At 45.2% G+C, this 19965-nt stretch overlaps 1 long non-coding RNA gene across 1 annotated transcript; it reads left to right on the top strand.

Annotated features, from left to right (window-relative positions):
* Positions 1-4869: 4869 nt before the first annotated feature.
* Positions 4870-18932, top strand: LOC116550889. Its single transcript, XR_004268612.1, has 3 exons — positions 4870-5478; positions 5954-5959; positions 18921-18932. It is a non-coding gene; the product is annotated as an uncharacterized LOC116550889 (long non-coding RNA).
* The last annotated feature ends 1033 nt before the right edge of the window (positions 18933-19965 follow it).

Raw genomic sequence — 19965 nt, 5'->3', positions numbered from 1 at the left:
CACTCCAGCTTGGGCAACAAGAGCAAAACTCTGTCTCAAAAAAAAAAAAAAAAAAAGTGTGAGCCTCGTGAATCAGCTGCAATAGATTGTTGCCTTCAGGACAGGACAGTCTAAACAACTAAAAATCAGCCAAGCATGGTGGCTCATGCCTGTTGTCTCAGGGCCTTGGGAGGCTGAGGCAGGAGGATTGTTTGAGGCCAGGAGTTCAAGACCAGCCTGGGCAACACAGTGAGACCCCCGCCCTCTCTACGCAAAAATTTTAAAATTAGCTGGGCATGGTGGTGCACACTTGTAGTCCCAGCTATTCCTGGGGCTGAGATGGGAGAACTGCTTAAGCCCAGGAGTTTGAGGTTGCAGTGAGCTATGATTGTGTCACTGGACTCCAGCCTGGGCAACAGAGCACAACTCTGACTCAAAACAACAGCAACAACAAAACACACATACACACACACACCCCCATAAAAATTATTACAAAATAGTCTGGATTTGGTGAACCCATTTCTTACACCAGGCACGGTGGCTCATACCTTTAATCCCAGCATTTTGGGAGGCTAAAGTGGGCAGATTGCTTGAGCCCAGGAGTTCAAGATCAGCTTGGGCAATATAGGGACACCCCATCTCTGCAAATTAGCTAGTCATAATGTTGTGGGCCTGTAGTCCCAGCTACTCGGGAGGCTGGGGTGGAAGGATGGCTTGATCCTGGAAGGCAGAGGCCACAGTGAGCTGAAATTGGGCTACTGCACTCCAGCCTGGGCAACAGAGAGAGACCCTATATTTAAAAAAAAAAGAAGAAAAGAAAAGAAAGCATTTCTTGAATACTGGGAAACCCAAGATATGACAGCTGATGCACAGGGGGCCATGTTCCTTCGTGCAGGGGGTGGCAAGGCCTGCACAGGCAGATGTGGCCTCTCAAGAAACGTGCCATAATTTCTGCCTTCCTCCCCCGGGGCAGTTCTGTTAGATTGTGCAGGAGGCAAAGGAAACTGATGGCTTGGGAAATGTCCTCTTGATACACAACTAACCTGTTTAAAATTTGGTAAGATTCAAATTGCCTGAGAAGTACCATTTAGGCTAGTCACGTTGGATCCCGCTTCCACCCTACTGTATGCATAACCTGTTCCTACTTACATGCAGCACTCAGCATTTACATCTGGTTTTATAGGGACCAAGCATCCATTACCATTAATGATCTGCCAAGCCACACAACAGTTCTGTGGAGGCGGATAATAATGCCCAGTTTACAGACCAAGAGGATTAGATTTGAAGATGCATAGGACCTTTCCTGGGGCCAGATACTTTGACCAGACACAGGGAACTATGTTAGAATTTTCAAGTGTATAACACTTTGCTTTTCTGCAAGGCATGCATACTGTTGGGTGTATTGCAAAGATTGTGGATTCTATTGATGGATACCAACTCATACACAAAAGAGAAACTGTAGGAGTTCTGCCCCAAAAGGAGCCTGTGCCTTGCTTGGGTCTCTAGGGATGCATCTGTCGATGTCCATCTTCCCTGGCAAGAGACTTCTCCCCTCCAATGCCCCCACCACTGCCTAATGGATCTTCTTTAAACTTAGCTTTTATCTGGTCAGTCCTTTGCTTGGAAGTTCCCAGAGTAAGAAATATGAATAAAGGGAACACGTGTATGCAACTAGGTGGATAGTGAGTCCCTTTGTTCATTTCAGAAAACAATTTGAGGGAACCTAGGAAAGCTGGAGGTGCCCTGCCATCCAGAAGCCCTTGCACTTTTGCAACAGACAACACACACAAGAATGTCCAGTCAGCAGTTTTTTTTTTTTTTTTTTTTTTTTGAGATGGTGTCTGGCTCTGTCGCCCAGGCTGGCGTGCAGTGGTGCGATCTCGGCTCACCGCATCCTCTGCCTCCTGGGTTCAAGCAATTCTCTGCCTCAACCTCCCAAGTAGCTGCGATTACAGGAGCCCGCCACCATGCCTGGCTATTTTTTTTTTGCATTTTTAGTAGAGATGGGGTTTCACCATCTTGGCCAGGCTGGTCTTGAACTCCTGACCTCGTGATCCACCCACCTCGGCCTCCCAAAGTGCTAGGATTACGGGCGTGAGCCACTGTGCCCAGCCCCTGGCAGCATTTTTATTAGAGAAGAAATATGGAAATCAATTCAAAGTTTCGTTGATCAGATGTAAAAGTTTGAGATACGTTCATATGATGGAGTGTGGTGCTAGAGAACAATGGAGATGAATGAACCAGAGCCAACACCTCACCGTGCGTGAATCTCTAGAACACCAAGTTGAATGAGGAAAGAAAGTCATGGAAAAATATGCACAGTATGATCCTATTTATACAGTGTTCAGAAAGAGGCAAACTAAACAATATCTGTGGGGAATATACAAATGCAGTTAAGCTATCAAAATAAACAAGGGAATGATGAGTATCTAAATCAGACTGGGTTTCCTTTGAGGGGATGGGAGGGAGAGAGACCAGGGAGGGGCCTGCAAGGGCTTTTACTGCTTTGGCGATATTCAGGTTCCTAAGCTGGGTAATGGGTCCCTAAGGATTCATTTTATTATTACCCTGCAAACCTTACATCTGACTACACAAACGCAGTGGCGCAATCTCGGCTCACTGCAACCTCCACTTTCCAGGTTCAAGCGATTCTCCTGCCTCAGCCTCAGCTGCAACTACGGGGGTGTGCCACCATGCCCAGCTAATTTTTTTTATCTTTAGTAGAGTCGGGGTTTCACCATATTGGCCAGGCTGGTCTCGAACTCCTGACCTCATGATCTGCCTGCCTCGGCCTCCCAAAGTGCTGGGATTATAGGCATGAGCCCCCGCGCCTGGCCCACAAAAGTATTCTTTACTTTGCGTGACATATTTAGTAAGGAAAAAAATACGCAAGTAAACCACCTCCGGGAAACCTTACCTTTCTCACAGTGCCTACGCTTCTCTAACTGGAAGCCCCTCCCAGCTGGCAGCTCTGGCATTCTAACATCAGCCAACACTAGTATTACATTGTGCCAGGAACGGTCCTACGTGCTTTATATCAAATTGCCATATTCAATCCTAACAACTCTATAAGACAGGCACCATTATTATCCATGTTTTATATATGAGGAAGCTGAGGTCCAGAGAGGTGAGGAAGCTGAGGTCCAGAGAGGTCCAGAGAGGTGAGGAAGCTGAGGTCCAGAGAGGTCCAGAGAGGTGAGGAAGCTGAGGTTCAGAGAGGTGAGGAAGCTGAGGTCCAGAGAGGTCCAGAGAGGTGAAGTAACCAGTCCAAGTTCACGTGGCTAGTTCATGGCAGAGAGACGATAGCACCCTATATGGTCTGATGTAAGAGTAGGAATATTGCTGCTTTTTTCCCCTCTAGTTTTCCCCTTCTCTCTGGCTGTGCCTTTCTTTTTACTATTTCATGCACATTTCCACCTTTCCCGCTCATACTCGCACGTGTCTCGTTCTCTTTATCAGAATGGTCTTTCTCAAGCATATGCCACAAAACATCACAACCTTGAGATCCTCTGCTTAAGCAACGGGAGTGCCACAGTCAGATAAATGGAGCAAACACTGAAAAGTAAAACTCACTCTCAGAATATTACAATGGTCATCAGTGATTAGATGTTTTCTGGTGGAGGCTAAGGAAGGATCTGTATTTGTGGCTGGCCAGAATGCCAAAGGGTAAGGCAGAGTAGTCTATGGTCAATGCCAGCAGATGGGCTGTGGCGTATGATATGGGGATTGGCATATCTGATGGGCATGAAGAGGATGGCCACTGGGAGCACTGAGTGCCCAGCAGGGGGGCAGTCAGCCAGTAGACCTCGGGGAAGCCTGTAGAGAAGGATTCTGGTCCTTAGGAGAAAGGGGAGTAAACCAAGACAGCACCCGAGACCTACAGGGACATTGATATAAGACCCCTGGCTGAGACACGAACTCAGGCACAGAGAACACAGCAGCAGCCTATTTATCCAACTGGGATATTGATATAAGGCCCCGGCCGAGACACAAACTTGGGCACAGAGAACACAGCAGCAGCCTGTTTATCTAACTGGGATCCAGAGGGGATTGTGGCAGTGTTCCTCAATGGTGGGTCTGCTGAGTTACAGATAGCTCAATTCCGCATTGTGTGGCAATTTCCTGACTATTGCAAGATATTTGCTATCCCTGGTTCCCCCCCACTAAATGCTGGTAACCACCCTAAGTCATTTTATCAATCATTTTGGGACAGTACTGTAAGACATCTTCAAATGTCCTCCTAGGGGGTGGTAATGCTCCCAGGTGATACTGAATTATGACCAGCCTAAGGCTGGAATGGATCCTGGGACTAGGGGCAGCTATGAGCCTGGGGAATAAGTCCACAAGCCCTAGGAGTGAGCACATGTGTGTATAGAGGGAGGCCTCATAAGTACAAGAGACACTGTTGTTTTGTTTGTTGTTTTGTTGTTGATACAATGGAACTTACTTTTCAGGTATTTTGTGTAGTGGTTTATGCAGTGCTTCTTTCATTTTCTTAACCATCTTCCTTTTCTTCCCTTCCTACTCACAATATCACAATTTCTTCTTTTTCTTTTCTTTTTTTCTTTCTTTCTTTCTTTCTTTCTTTCTTTCTTTTTTTTTTTTTTTTTTTTTTTTGAGATGGAGTGTTGCTCTGTCGCCTAGGCTGGAGTGCAGTGGCATGATCTCAGCTCACTGCAACTTCCACCTCCTGGGTTCAAACGATTCTCCTGCCTCAGCCTCCCAAGTAGCTGGGATTACAGGTGCCTGCCCCCACACCCAGCTAATTTTTGTATTTTTAGTAGAGATGGGGTTTCACCATTTGGCCAGGATAGTCTTGAACTCTGGACCTTGTGATCTACCTGCCTCGACCTCCCAAAGTGCTGATATTACAGGCATGAGCCACTGCACCTGGCCTATTTTTTCTTTTTCATGGTGAGTACCCTAGCTGAGATCCTTGTTGTGTCCATGGATGGTTGTAAGAGGTCCCTAAATGACTATTCTTTATCCTGCCCCTTCATTCTATCAGCTGCTCTACACATGCCCTCTGGAACATTCTTTCAAGCTCAGATCTCATCATGTGTGCCATCGTCCAGTTAATGAGTCTTTTGGGGTCCCCACTGCCAGCCCAGTGAAGGCCAAACTTGGCTGGTACTGAAGACCCTCAGCCAGTCTTGCTGGGTGGTCTTCAAGCTTTATGTCCCAGCTCTAGAATCTACAATTCTCTTGGTTTCAAGTTGTTCCTCCCTGCTGGGACAAGTCCTAACGTGTGTGATGGATTATATTGTTTGCTGAGAACGACAGCAAGGAAAACTGAGCTGGCTCCCCAAGCAGAAGACTGCTCAGGGTGTTCTTTGTATATGTATATCATACACCAGTTAAACTAAACGCGGGATATGTGACTCTGCCCTCATTGCTCCCTCGTGGAGAATGCTTTCTAGTTTGTTTTTGATCAGTAGTAAGCAGACACCAGCTGCCTGCCTAGTTTATCTTTATTCTATGAGAAAACACAGAACACCTGTTAATAATAATTACCTGCTCAGAGATAATAAATATGTGGATCAGAGTCTAGTTGAGGCTCTCAGCTTGGAAGGCTGTTAGCCCTGATCCCACTTTGGTGTTCTATCTTTGTGTCTGTTTCTTAATTTCTTCAGCACCACTGGGTTGGGGTCTCCATGACCGAGCTGGTCTTGGCACCTTCCCCTGGCACACCCTTGGTCATTTGCTTCCACAATCTCCAGATCATCAGTGACCTACCCCTATCTTTCCCTTTATGCATCTCCATCCTGTAATGACTGACTCAAATGGCACACTATCCATGAACCAGTAAACACGCTGATAGATATGATAAGGTTTCTCAAAAAATTTAAAAAAAAGTATTAAATCACTGATTTTACACGGTGTTCCTATGAACAGGCATTATAAAGATTTAGATGCTTCTCATCTACTTTTAGCCATGAAATGACATCCACATTGATGCAAGAACCATATCTAGATTTGGGTAGTTAGTGGTGGAAAAAACTAAGTCTCAAATATGAAACCACTTTGTTTCTTTCTCTCAATGTTGTTTTCTTCAAAAATAAAATATTGAGTTTTCTAATATGAAGGTGGTGTTTTCTTCTGTTTTGTTTTGTTTTGTTTTCTTTTTTTTTTTTGAGACAGAGTCTCACTTGCTCTGTCACCCAGGCTGAAGTGCAGTGCTGTGATCATGGCTCACTGCAGCCTCGACTGCCTGGGTTGAATTGATCCTCCCACCTCAGCCTCCCGAGTAGCTGGGACTGCAGGGATGTGCCACCACACCTGGCCAATTTTTGTATTTTTGGTAGAGATGGAGGTCTTGATATGTTGCCTTGGCTGGTCTCAAACTCCTGGGCTCAAGTAATCCTTCTGTCTTAGGCTCCCGAAGTGTTGGGATTATAGGCATGAACCACCATGCTGGAGGTGTTGTTAATTATAACAAGTTAAAGTATTTAAAAAAATTTTTGGTCATTATGTAAGATATCTACCCCAAGAGCATTTTACAAAAGTTAAAGTCTGATTCAATACTTTCATACTGTTGAGCTGAAAACCTGAGTAATGGATAAACCCACTCCGAACAGCAGAGGGCTCTTATGTACGCAAAAAAGTCTACATCAGCAGACATTTTTTAAAGATCATCAGCACAGGTGTGCAAATCATATGTTCTCCCCTGTGTGCTTCTATAGGCATGAGTGTCAACAGGAGTGACTGTGCTCACAGCCACCCTCACTCATACCTTTCTATTCCCCAGTGTTTTTAGAGCGAAATGAGACAAACAGCCTGTGGGAAAGTATTGTAGCCACTCTAAACCAAGATGCAAATGGGAAATATTATTATTAATCAGTGAAAGTACAGAAGTAATAATAACTTCACGAGATTGCTGTAGATGAATGAGCTAAGGCATACAGCGGTGTCTGTAAGCTGTAAGCTGCTGCACAAATGCTTCTTTTTCTTTTGTTTTGTTTTTTTTTTTAACTGCAGCTTCAAACTCCTGGGCTCAAGTGATCCTCCCACTTCAGCTGCCCAGGTAGCTGGGACCACAGGCATGCGCCACCACACCTGGTACAAATGCTTGTTGTTTGTTGCCTGCTTGCAAGGGGCTCTTAGTTCTGGGTTTCCAGACCTGGGCTCTCTCTAGAATTCCAGAGCTGCATCTATAATGTTCTGCTTGGAATCCCTTCCTAATGCCTAACAGGCGCCTCAAAATTAATGGAGCTGAAGCTGAACTCTTGATCTATTCCCTACCCCACCTCAAAAAGAAAAACAATCAGTTACTCCATCCTCAGTCTTCCCCATCTCGGTCAGTGGCACCCGACTGCTCAGGACACACATTAAATTTTTAATTCTGCCATTTTTCTCATTCTGCTAAATCCAGAGTAAGACTTGCCCACTTGCATTCTGAGGCACATCTCAACTCTTCCCCCTCTCTCTGTCCTCTATGCTTCTAGCTAGCACAAGCCTCCACGGTTGCTCATCTGGACTCCTGCCAAGAACCTCCTGATGGTTCTCTTCCTCCGCCAATCCCTTCCTCAAACGCAGCAGGGTGTTCTTTCAAAACAAATCACATCATGCCACTCCCTTGCTTAAAACCCTCCCAAGTCTTCTCCACTGCACTTAAAATAAAAACCAAGATCCTCTCCTTGGCTTAGAAGGTCCCATCTGGTCAAGCCCTGTCCTGCATTTGCAGACTCATCTCCCGCCATGCTCCTGCCTCTGAGCCACTCCAGCCCCTCTGTCCAAGCTGTGGTCACAGTAGGCATGGATTCCTCTTCTTTTCATTGCTGATGCATCCCATTCTTAGCTTAAATGTCACCTCCTCAGATAGGTTCTCCCTTGCTCTGCAATCTAAAGCAGTGATCCAGTCTCTCTTTCTTCATTCACCCTACCTGAACTCTCTACTCATTTCCCAGTAGTTGGTATCACACACCAACCACATCATGTCCTTAATAAAACATTTACCTTCACATTCCAGCTACTGACATAATTTCACCAATGAGATAATTGAGGTGGTATACCATACCTCCTTGGGATTACGAATACAAGAAAAGAATACAGAAAATGCTTTCAAAAAACAAGCAATAACACGTGTTATAACAGAGATAGCCACAACCTGTTAGTGTTCCTTCTCCACTCAGAGAATCGGTGACTTTAGGATGTTGGGGGAAAACACGGGGTGTGGTGGCTCACGTCTGTAATCCCAGCACTTCGGGAGAGTAAGGCAGGAAGATTACCCAAGGTCAGGGGTTCGAGACCAGCACCTGGCCAACATGGTGAAACCCTGTCTCTACCAAAAAATCCAAAAAATTAGCCAGGTATGCTGGCAGGCAGTTGTAATCTCAGCTACTTGGGAGGCTGAGGCAGGAGAATCGCTTGAACCCAGGAGGAGGAGGTTGCAGTGGGCAGAGATTGCACCATTGCACTCCAGCCTGGGCAACAGAGTGAAACTCTGTCTGAAAAAAAAAGAATGTTGGGGAAAAGAATCCAGGCAAAATATGACTACACCACCACCACCACCGTATAAGTCCGTTCTCTGGTGCTAATTAAGACACACCTGAGACTGGGCAATTTATAAAGGAAAGAGGTTTAATTGACTCATAGTTCAGCATGGCTTGGGAGACCTCAGGAAACTTACAATCATGGCAGAAGGGGAAGCAAACACATAGTGGCAGGAAGGAGAAGTGCTGAGCAAAGGGGGAAAAGCCCCTTGTAAAACCATCAGCTCTCGTGAGAACTCACTCATTATCACGAGAACAGCAGCATGGGGGTAACTGCCTTTATGATTCAATAACCTCCCACCGGGTCCCTCCCATGACATGTGGGGATTATGGGAACTATAATTCAAGAGGAGATTTGGGTTGGGACACAAAGCGAAATCATACCAACCACTATTATCACCTTTCACTACCTCCACCAGCACCACCACCATCACCATCGTCATTACCACCATCATCATCACCAGAGCAGCAGCCAAAACTTCTTTTCTCCATTGCCTCAGAAGGTCTTGGGGCAGTGGCTTTATTTTCCCCTTTTCTTCGTTAAATTCAATCCTATGTGTCTCCTGCTTATTAACATCTCCACCAGGGGGCAGGCTGTGGAAGAAAAAGTTTGATGCAAGAATTCTACTCTATCCCTGAATTTTGGAGCTGCTGCTGTGTGAATTCTTCCAGACTCTCCCTGACAGAAACCATACTTTATATATCTGCTCAGCAGTTCTATTTTTTAATTTCTCTGTCACAGAGAGTTCCTCTTGTTCCATGAAATATGTATGGTTTTGAATATTTGAACCTGATGTTTTCCTCTTTGCTCTAACTTCTGAAATGTTTTGCCAAATGTGGGAAAGTGGAGCTTGACATGAGTCGATTGCATTTTTTTTTCCCTGCCAAAAAGTGATTTCAATCTTCAGCTGCAGACATAGGCCAAAGATGTCTAGAGTAAGAGAGTTAACATTTCTGGGCTGGCAAACATGGTGGCATGCAGGCCACACTTCCCTCCTCTGTGCTCACTATGGCATGGTTGATAGATGGTGGCAATTCCAAAGGCAGTTTCTAGACACCTCTCAACACACACTTCAGTCAGCTTCTACAGATCAGTGGCACTTGAGATAAAGCCAACTTATTATTTCCAAGATGTTCTACCTCAAATTCCTTCTATCGCTCTCAATTGGAAGTATAGTGTTTGGGTCAGGGCATTCTATTTTAAGAAAAATATTTGTGCAGTGATGCTTAATGAGGGCACCTCTGCTCCCAGGGTGTTTTGCAAATCTGTGGGCATTTCTTAGTAATCACAGCCAATGGAGACACACCTGGCAGATAGTTGGTGGGAGACAGGATTTCTGATTCATCTTGCAAGGTGTGAGGTTTTCCCTCATGATGAAAACTTCTCTCCCAGCCTGTGCTGGTTTTGAGTGTCTTGTTGGTCATTTATGTAGGTGAAAAACCTGTTGATAATAATCTAATGCTAGACTTGAACTCTATTTTGTATATAATACAAATTATTTCCCTATGCTTTTAATACAGAATTTCCCAGTTGTGTAACTGTCATATAAATTGAAATCTTGTACTCTGTTTTGCAGAAACTTGACTAAGAGTTGCTTAACATTTTTTTTTTTTTTGAGATGGAGTCTCACTCTTGTCCCCCAGGCTGGAGTGCAATGGCACGATCTTGGCTCACTGCAGCCTCTGCCTCCCAGGTTCAAGCCATTCTCCTGCCTCAGCCTTCTGAGGAGCTGGGATTACAGGTGCCTGCCACCATGCCTGGATAATTTTTGTGTTTTTTTAGTAGAGACAGGGTTTCACCATGTTGGCCAGGCTGGTATCGAACTCCTGACCTCAGGTGATCCACCCCCTGCAGCCTCCCAAAGTGCTGGGATTACAGGTGTGAGCCACTGCGCTCGGCTGAGCTGCTTACCATTTCTGAAAATTGCCTCACCAATGACAGCACTGCCCATAGGATCTGAGTTGCCGAAGCAGCACATGGGGTTCAGCGTGTGCGTGTACCGGTCCTGTTCACAGGGATTTTACATGCAAGCCACACATCTGACTTCTTACTGACATCTTCTATTTTGGTCAGGCTTGGGGATTTACAGGGATGTGTGGTGGTCATGCTATTTATGGATTCTATTTCAGGACAATAAAATAAGTGGTTCCAATATTTGGTCTAGAGAGTCCACTAGGCCGGGTGTGGTGGCTCCCGCCTGTAATCCCAGCACTTTGGGAGGCCGAGGCAGGTGGATCACCTGAGGTCAGGAGTTCGAGACCAGCCTGGCCAACATGGTGAAACCCCGTCTCTACTAAAAATACAAAAAATTAGCCAGGTGTGGTGGCGGGTGCCTGTAATCCCAGCTACTCAGGAGGCTGAGGTAGGAGAATCGCTTGAACCTGGGAGGCAGAGGTTTCGGTAAGTCAAGATCATGCCATTGCACTCCAGCCTGGGCAACAAGAGCGAAACTCTGTCTCAAGGAAAAAAAAAAAGGGAAGAAAGAGAGTCCGCTAGATAGAGACAAATGGTTGCTTTTCTTATCTCTGTTGAAGAAGGGGGTACAGACGTTCTATGCTGGACTCGTGTAAAATGCTAAGCTGGGTTGATGTGCATGAGTGAGTGTGTGTGTTTAGTGTTTTAGTGTTTTTTTTTTTTTTGAGACAGAGTCTTGCTCTGTCGCTCAGGCTGGAGTGCCGTGGCGCAATCCAAGCTCACTGCAACCTCCACCTCCCAGGTTCCATTAATTCTCGTCTCTTAGCCTCCTGAGTAGCTGGAATTACAGGCATGAGCCACCATGCCTGGCTAATTTTTTTGTATGTTTAGTAGAGATGGGGGTTTCACCATGTTGGCCAGGATGGTCTTGAATTCCTGACCTCAAGTGATCTGCTGGCCTCGGCCTCTCAAAGTGCTGGGATTATTGTGCCCGGCCCTAGTTTTTTTTTTTTTTTTTTTTTAATAGTGGTAACTGACTTAGGCTGACCCACTTCCACTCTTTCCAGATCCAAAAAATGCCAAAAGCGCAGATTTCGGGGAGACACATCATTTGGAAGAGACATTGCTCTCGTTCATGTGCCATGTAAGATTCACTGACATATGTTGGATCCAAGGAACCAATGGCCCTTCATTTCTATCATTCTCTAAGAATTTTGGGTCTTCAAATCACTTTTAAGTTATGACTTGTAAGAATAGATTTAGAAATGACATCTTATGGCCGAGTGTGGTAGTTCATGTCTGTGATCCCAGCACTGTGGAAGGCTGAGGTAGGGGGAACTCTGGAAGCCAGGAGTTCAAGACTAGCCTGGAAAACATCAAGACCCCATCTCCAAAATTTGTTTTTGAGACAGAGTATTACTCTGTCACCCAGGCTGGAGTGCAGTGGCGCGATCCTGGCTCCCTGCAATCTCCACCTCCCAGGTTCAAGTGATTCTCCTGCTTCAGCCTCCCGAGTAGCTGGGATTATAGGCATGAGTAATTTTTGTATTTTTAGTAGAGATGGGGTTTCACCATGTTGGTTAGTCTGGTCTTGAACTCCTCACCTTGTGATCTGCCTGCCTCAGCCACCACGCCCAGCCCCCCATCTCTAAAAAAAAACAAAAAAAAAAAACAAAAAAAAAACAACAATTTCCTGAAGATGGTGGCACACGCCTGTAGTCCCAGCTACTTTGGAGGCTGAGGCAGGAGGGAGACTAAAGCAGGGGACTGCTTGAGTCCAGGAGTTCAAGGCTACAGTGAACCATGATTGCACCACTGAACCCTTAAGGGTATCAAAAAACAAGTCATCCCTTAAGGTATAAAAAATCTGGAAACAGCATTCTTTTTTGACACAGCAACCTCCCAGGTATTTATTCTGAAAAAATATTGGGAAAATGTGCAAAGATGAATAAATAGTTTGCATTACCAGTGAAGAAACAAGAAGAAAAATTTAGCTGTTGAGCAATAGATCACTGATTAAGTGAATTAGTTAAATTTATTTATTTTTGAGATGGAGTCTCGCTCTGTCGTCCAGGCTAGAGTGCAATGGTGCAATTTCAGCTCACTGCAACCTCCGCCTCCTGGGTTCAAGCCATTCTCCTGCCTCAGCCTCCTGAGGAGCTGGGGTTACAGGTACCTGCCACCACGCCCAGCTAATTTTCGTATTTTTTTAGTAGAGACAGGGTTTCACCATGTTGGCTATGCTGGTCTCAAACTCCTGACCTCAGGTGATCTAGCCTATATGTTTGCTGTATTCATTTGCTAGAATGTCTGCCACAAAGTACCAGAGACTGGGCAGCTTAACCAACAGAAGATCATTTTCTTATGATTCCGCAGGCTGAAAGTTGGAGCTCAAGGTGTCAGCATGGTGGGTTTCTTCTGAGGCTTCTCTGTTTGGCCTGTAGATGGCTGCCTTCTTCATGTGTCTTAACACTGCCTTCCTCGTGTGTGTTCTGATCTGCTCCTAAAATGACAACTGTAACATTGGATTAGGGCCCACCCTGATGATTTAACTTAATGACCTGTTTAAGAACCCATCTCCAAGTCCAGTTACCTTCTGAGGTACTGGGGGTTGGGACCTACACATATAAATTTTAGGGAGGACTCAATTCTGCCCTTACTTTTGCCTTCTAAATAAAATAAGGAAGGCTTGGCCAGGTGTGGTTCACACCTGTAATTCCAGCACTTTGGGAGGCCGAGGTAGGCGAATCACAAGGTCAAGAGATCAAGACCATCCTGGCCAACATGGTGAAACCCTGTCTTTCTAAAAATATAGAAAATTACTTGGGCATGGTGGTGCACACCTGTAGTCCCAGCTACTTGGGAGGCTGAGGCAAGAGAATCACTTGAACCTGGAAGGTGAGGTGGAAGTTTGGTGAGCTGAGATTGCACCACTGCACTCCAGCCTGGCAACACAGCCAGACTTTGTCTCAAAAGAAAAAAAAATAAGGAAGTCTTGTAGTTTTCACCGGAAACACCTCTGTTAATAAATATTATCATGACATGATCATGCTAATAATTATTTTATAGCAGCAGTTCCAAACCTTTTTGGCACCAGGGACCTATTTCATGGAAGATAAGTTTTCCTCAGACCGGGGGTGGGGAGTGGTTCCAGGATGATTCCAGAACATTCCATTTACTATGCACTTCATTTCTTCATATCATGAAATAATTATGTAACTCACCATAATGTAGAATCAGTGGGAATCCTGAGCTTGTTTTCCTGCAACTGGATGGTCCCATCTGGGGGTGATGGAAGACAGTGACAGATCATCAGGCGTTAGATTTTCATAAGGGGTGGCAATCTAGATTCCCTCGCATGTGCAGTTCACAATAGGGTTTGTGCTCCTGTGAGAATCTAATGTAACAGCTGATCTGACAGGAGGTGGAGCTCAGGTATTAATGGGGAGTGCCTGTAAATACAGATGAAGCTTCTCTAACTCTCCCTCTGCTCTCCTGCTGTGTAGCCCAGTTCCTAGCAGGCCTCGGACTGATACTGGTCTGTGGCCCCCGTTGAGGACCCCTGTTTTATAGCTTAATAAGAACTATTTTATACATTTGAACATAGATTCTCAAAATGTCTCTGTTGATATGAAGAAGACTCGAATGCATACCTACAAAGTGGTCTTCCTTCCCCAGCAGATTCATGGCTTGCAGTATTTGAATCGAGTCATGCTTCTTTTTAAAAAACTATGAGTATTATTTTTCGTTTTGTATTCACATCTCAGCAGCAGAAGGAAGAGTCACGCCTTCTTAATTTGAGGTCAGCAGTCAGTCAATCCACATTTACTGGACACCCACAGGGTATGGCACATTTTACTAGGTGTGGGGGCGAACTAAAAATAAATAGAAGCTTAACTCATGCCCTAAAGAGATTTTAATTTCCTGGAAACACAGAACACTCCTGCTGAACACAAATACACTAATAGTAAGGAAACATTTCATGTGGGGTTTAGAGATAAGCAGTCTAATGTATTTTGTGAAGGGTGATACATTTTGTAATTAAGTGACCATGGAGTAATGGGATGGCCAGGACGGGCCCTCAGGCCTCTTGGTTCCCTATGGAACTTTTCCTATCACGTCACCCTGCCACTGACCCTAACCAGCCCCATCAACTGCAGTACAAATGTGTGCCCTAAATATTGAGGGGGAGTTGAAATAAAGAAAAAAAATCAGATTTTTTTTTTTTTTTTTGAGAAAAAGTCTCACTATTTTGCCCTGGCTGATGTGCAGTGGCATGATCTTGGCTCATGGCAACCTCCACATCCCAGATTCAAGTGATTCTCCTGCCTCAGCCTCTTGAGTAGCTGTGATTATAGGCATGCACCACTATGCCTAGCTAATTTTTAAATTTTTTTGTAGAGACGGGGTTTCACTGTGTTGGTCAGGCTGGTCTCAAACGCCTGACCTCAACTTGGACCTCCAAAAGTGCTGGGATTGCAGGTGTGATCCCTATGCCCCCGCAAAATCAGATCTTGGTATCATGAAAAGCAGATCAAATGCATTTTGGAGAAAAGAAGAAACATGGATTAAAAGGAAGTGGGAGTGGGAGCTAGGAGTTGGTCTAAGAGTTGGCTGCATAGAGTGATACAGAAAGCCAGGAGCTCCTCTCAAACCAACGGAGGGAGGGGGTTAAGGGCTGTGGGAGGCAGAAGAGCTTCTTCTGTGGGAAAGGACAGGTCTGTATGAGCTGAGGGAAGGGGCTGCCTAGAGTCGTCACAGGACTGAGGCCAGCACAGGGAGGCAGAGGTGAGCCTGGCAGAAGCTGGGGTGTCAGAGAGCCCTCCCCATTCCATAGCTTCTTTCATTGCAACTTATTTCTTAGTTCACTTAGTAGAAATTCAGTCTTTTCTTGGGGAAAGTCTATGGATATTATTCCATAAAATCCGGAGCAGCGGAGTGGATTTGTTTTGACATACATGTGACTACGTGTGTAAGCGTGTGTGAGTGACTGTGTGAGCATGTGGGTGGGTGGGAATATGCGTGTATGTGAGTGTGACTGCATAGTATGTGAGATGCACGTGTGTGCGTGTTTGTGTGTGTTATATGTGAGAGTCAGTGTATAGGTAGATTGCCCCTAGAGGTCACTATATTTGTTTCTTCTTCCCACTGTGACAAAATTACCATGCATTTAGTGGCTCGAACCAACACACATTTATTATCTTTAGAGTTCTGGAGGTCAGAGGCTGAAATCAGCCTCACTGGGCTAAAATCAAGGTGTGAGCAGGGCTGCATTCTTTCTGGAGGTGCTAGAGGAGAACCTGCACCTTGCCTTGTGGCACCTTCTCCATCTCCAAAGCCAGCCATAGTAAGTGAAACCTTTCTCATCTTGAGTCCTCTGACCTGCTCCTCTGCCTCTCACTCCTGCTTTTAGGAGCCTTGTGATTACACTGGGGCTGCCTGAACAATGCAGTAGAATCTCTTTCTCTTAAGGTCGACTGATTAGCAACCTTAATTCCATCTGCAGCCTTTATTTCCACATAACCCAACATATTCACAGATTCTGGTGATTATGAGGGTGACGTTGTTCTGCCCACCACAGTTACCACCATAATCTGCTTTCATAAAGCAGAAATGCCTCTTTCCCCTTTCTCCAAATGTTGAAAGGCCTTGGAGGGGCAGTAGGCCCAGGCCTGGAGAAGCCGGTGTAGTCTGCAAACGCACCCCAGGGGATTCTGATTCAGTCTCACTCTCATTGTGATCCACTGGTTTAAATGTTAGCTTGAAACAGCATTTATCTTTTCACAAATAGCAACGTCAGGAAGCTCTTTTGTGGCAATTTAACCCATTCATTTTTATTCACCAGGAAATGGAGAGCCCAGCTGGTGAAATGACTTATCCAAGGTCTCCCAGCTTGTGGGGTTATAGCTAGACCATCTACCAATACCCTCAAAACGTCATCCACTGCTCTTCCTATGGTTAGACTCGTCAATCTCACAAGACTATTTATTTCCCTGCTTTTTCTAACCAAGAGATATGTGGTTTTTGACCTTCAGGAGGCATTAATTCTGTGAGGTAACAAAGTATATCTGTCGTGTGTGCATGTGTCTGAAAAGCAATTACAATAATTAGATAAGATGCTTACATGGTTTAGCTGCCTTTGCTGCTGGAGGCATGTAATGGGTTGAGGAGGTGAGGCTCAACATGAATGTGCCTGGCATTCAATCTGGAGTGCCGTGGTGTCAACAAGATGCAGATAACTTGGAAGGGGTTTACAGGAGATCAGCTAAAATGGTGAAATGAGGGAAGATTGAAGCAGCTAAGGAGGAAGCGCTTCATTAGGCAGCTGGCTGGCTGGAAGAAAGCAGGCTGCAGGCCTTCCACAAATATTTTCAAGCTGGGACAAAGAGGGGACTTAATTACTTTCTCATTCTGGTGGGTCTAAGAAAATACGCTGAGTGTAGATACAAGAAAGAAAACTACTTTGTGCCAACGCTGAGGGCAGCCAATCATTTTATCTTAACGCTGTTGACCTCAGCTTGGAGACATTCTGTTTTTCACTTTGGCTGGCAGCTAGGATGATCCGTCTGAGAAAGACACAATATTACGGATAAGGGAGGGTTCATGCTGCTCGCAGGTTGGGCCTCAGCACTGGAAGTTGCCAAATTAGTCATGGTGAAGGGAAATCTGTGTCTCTGAGTCCATCAGTTGGTTCCATTTCTACCTCCATGGCCACTTTGCATACGAGCCCATCAAACAGTCAGTGGGGTGGCTGGGAAGGAGGTTGACTGATGTCTACAGGGCTGATAATTTTGTTCACTGATTTATTCATTACCTTTCCCACTGTGAAGGGTCTTCGAGAGAGAGTACACTTTTGGGAAACTCTTCTAGATGCCCATCCACATACCTCGTCAAACCCCCCTGTGGCTAATTCTCCAGTCTTGTTCCTTCCATGTGCATGACCAGCTATCCAAACATCAGCCACAACCTGCAGCCCTAGAATCTGACAATGCTTTTTATCTCAAATTCTCTCACTGTCCAGCAAGAGTGGCCAATAAAGTGTTCCACTCAAGCTTCCATCCTCTGGGAGGAGTTCCCTTTACCCACAGCCTTTAGGGCCATTCGAGAGTGGGGATATAGAGCCAGTTGTTTACTTCTGGTTGGAGCAAGCAGATGAAGCAGATCCATTTGAGGCCATGCGTGGCTTTGAGCTGACATAGGGAACGCCCCATGAGGCTGTAGGTGTGAGTGGAGAGAAGGATGGCGGAGTGGCAGGGGTGAGGCTGCTGCTCATGGAGCAGCTTGTGTCATCGCAGTCTGCTCAAGCACCCGCCTGACTATCCCTCTGCCACCGATGATGGAGCTCTGTGGCTTACACTAGACTTTTGTTAGGGCAGAAAAACTGACCACTTCAACAGGAGCAATCCAGATCATGTGGCCACTTGGCATTTAACAATGCTGCCAACATTGTTGAACTGCTGGGCTGGGAGCCAGCCTTTTTTTTTTTTTTTTTCACACAGAGTCTCTCTCTGTTGCCCAGGTTGGAGTGCAGTGGTGTGATCCCTGCTCACTGTAACCTCCGCCTCCCAGGTTCAAGCAATTCTCCTGTTTCAGCCTCCCAAGCAGCTACGACTACTATACCCAGCTAATTTTTGTATTTTTAGTAGAGACAACCTCCACCTCCTAGGTTTAAGCAATTCTCCTGCCTCAGCCTCGTGAGTACCTGTGATTAATTACAGGTCCCCGCCACCATGCTCAGCTAATTTTTTTGTATTTTTAGTAGAGACGGAATTTCACCATATTGGTGAGGCTGGTCTCAAACTCCTGTCTCAGGTGATCTACCCACTTTGGCCTCCCAGAGTGCTTGGATTACAGGTGTTAGCCACCGTGCCTGGCCCAGGGTCCAGTCTCACTGCAACAGTTTGCACCACCAGCAAGGATTCACTGTCATCCCTACTTGCCTGTATCACTTGGTCTCAAAGCAAAGAGCACTATGATTGTACGAGGCCCAAGCAACCTAGGATCACATGCCTACACCTGACTGTGAGGGTAGCTGGGAAAGAAAATATCTGGTGTTTTCAGCCTCTGTGGTGTGTGGGTAGACAAGCTTTATAAAAAGGAATTTTCTCCGGGCTAGGCATAGTGGCTCACACCTGTAGTCCCGGCACTTTGTGAGGTGGAGGGGGGTGGATCATGAGGTCAGGAGATCGAGACCATCCTGGCGAACACAGTGAAACCCTGTCTCTACTAAAAATACAAAAAAATTAGCTAGACATGGTGATGCGCCCCTGTAGTCCCAGCTACTCGGGAGGCTGAGGCAAGAGAATCACTTGATCCTGGGAGATGGAGGTTGCAGTGAGCTGAGATCGTGCCACTGCATTCCAGCCTGAGCAAAAAAAAAAAAAAAAGGAAAAGGGATTTTCTCCAATTATAAGAAGGGGATTCAGACACTGGGCAGTTAAAATATCCCTAATAAACGTTTCCTCCTGCCCTTTTTGAAAAAAATACAAAAAAATGTAAAGAACATGAAAATAAAACGTAATTCAATAACTCAGAAATAAAAAATCTATTAAAATTTAGATGCATTTCCACATGTTCTCTAATGAATATTTGTCTTATAAGAACAAATATTTCATGAGGTCAGGGACGTCATCTGTTTTATTTGCTACTGACTTAATAAATGAATGCCTAAATGAATGGTTGTTTTGTAAATCTTCAATTAATATTCCAATCATTTTTCATTACTAATAACAATCTTCATGCAATCAGTTTTAATAGCTAGGTAAGGTTTTATCCAGTGAATGTAATATTACATTTGTAGTGAGCTGGAATCTAAGAATGACACTGTTGGAAAATGAAGTGACCCTTGCCACTCCTTCCCTCTTCTGCAGGCTTTTCTTTACCTTTTTTTTTTTCTTTTTGAGATGGTATCTCATTCTGTCATACAGGCTGCAGTGCAGTGGTGTGATCTTGGTTCACTGCAACCTCTACCTCCTGGGTTCAAGTGATTCTCATGCCTCAGCCTCCTGAGTAGCTGGGATTACAGCCATGTGCCACTATGGACTGGCTAACTTTTGTGTTTCAGTAGAGATGGGGTTTCACCATATTGGCCAGGTTGGTCTAGAACTCCTGTCCTCAAGTGATCTGCCCGCCTTGGCCTCCCAAAGTGCTGGGATTACGGGCGTGAGCCACTGCGCCCAGCCATCTTCAGGCTTTTCAAACCTGCCTAAAAGTGACAGGATTCACTACTTACCTCTATCATAAATCTTGATTCTCCCCCAAACCAAAGTCATTCGAGGAAGGAAAGGCTAATTATTTGCAATGAATCAGGGCCCTAAACACTTAGGTCTTTTGTGGCAGAAGCAGAAATTCAGTTAACAAAACTTTTTTGTTGTTGTTGGCTTGTTTGTGACACTCATGAGGTTCTGGTGACGCAGCAGGACACAGATGCAAATTCAACAATGATGATGTGTTGACCAACTTACGGATAGACACTGTTCTCAGTGCTTCACGCGTGTTATCTCACTGAGTTTTCACAACAACCCTATGAAGTATTATCCCCTAAGGTTTACAGAAGGTTTCACATTGCTGGTGTAGTGC

The sequence above is a fragment of the Sapajus apella genome, unplaced genomic scaffold (genome assembly GCF_009761245.1).
Source record: "Sapajus apella isolate SASKATOON/1434 unplaced genomic scaffold, GSC_monkey_1.0 scaffold8, whole genome shotgun sequence".
NCBI classification, from domain to species: domain Eukaryota; kingdom Metazoa; phylum Chordata; class Mammalia; order Primates; family Cebidae; genus Sapajus; species Sapajus apella.
The sequence above is the reverse complement of the archived record's forward strand: the minus strand, read 5'-3'. Positions and strand labels throughout refer to the sequence as shown.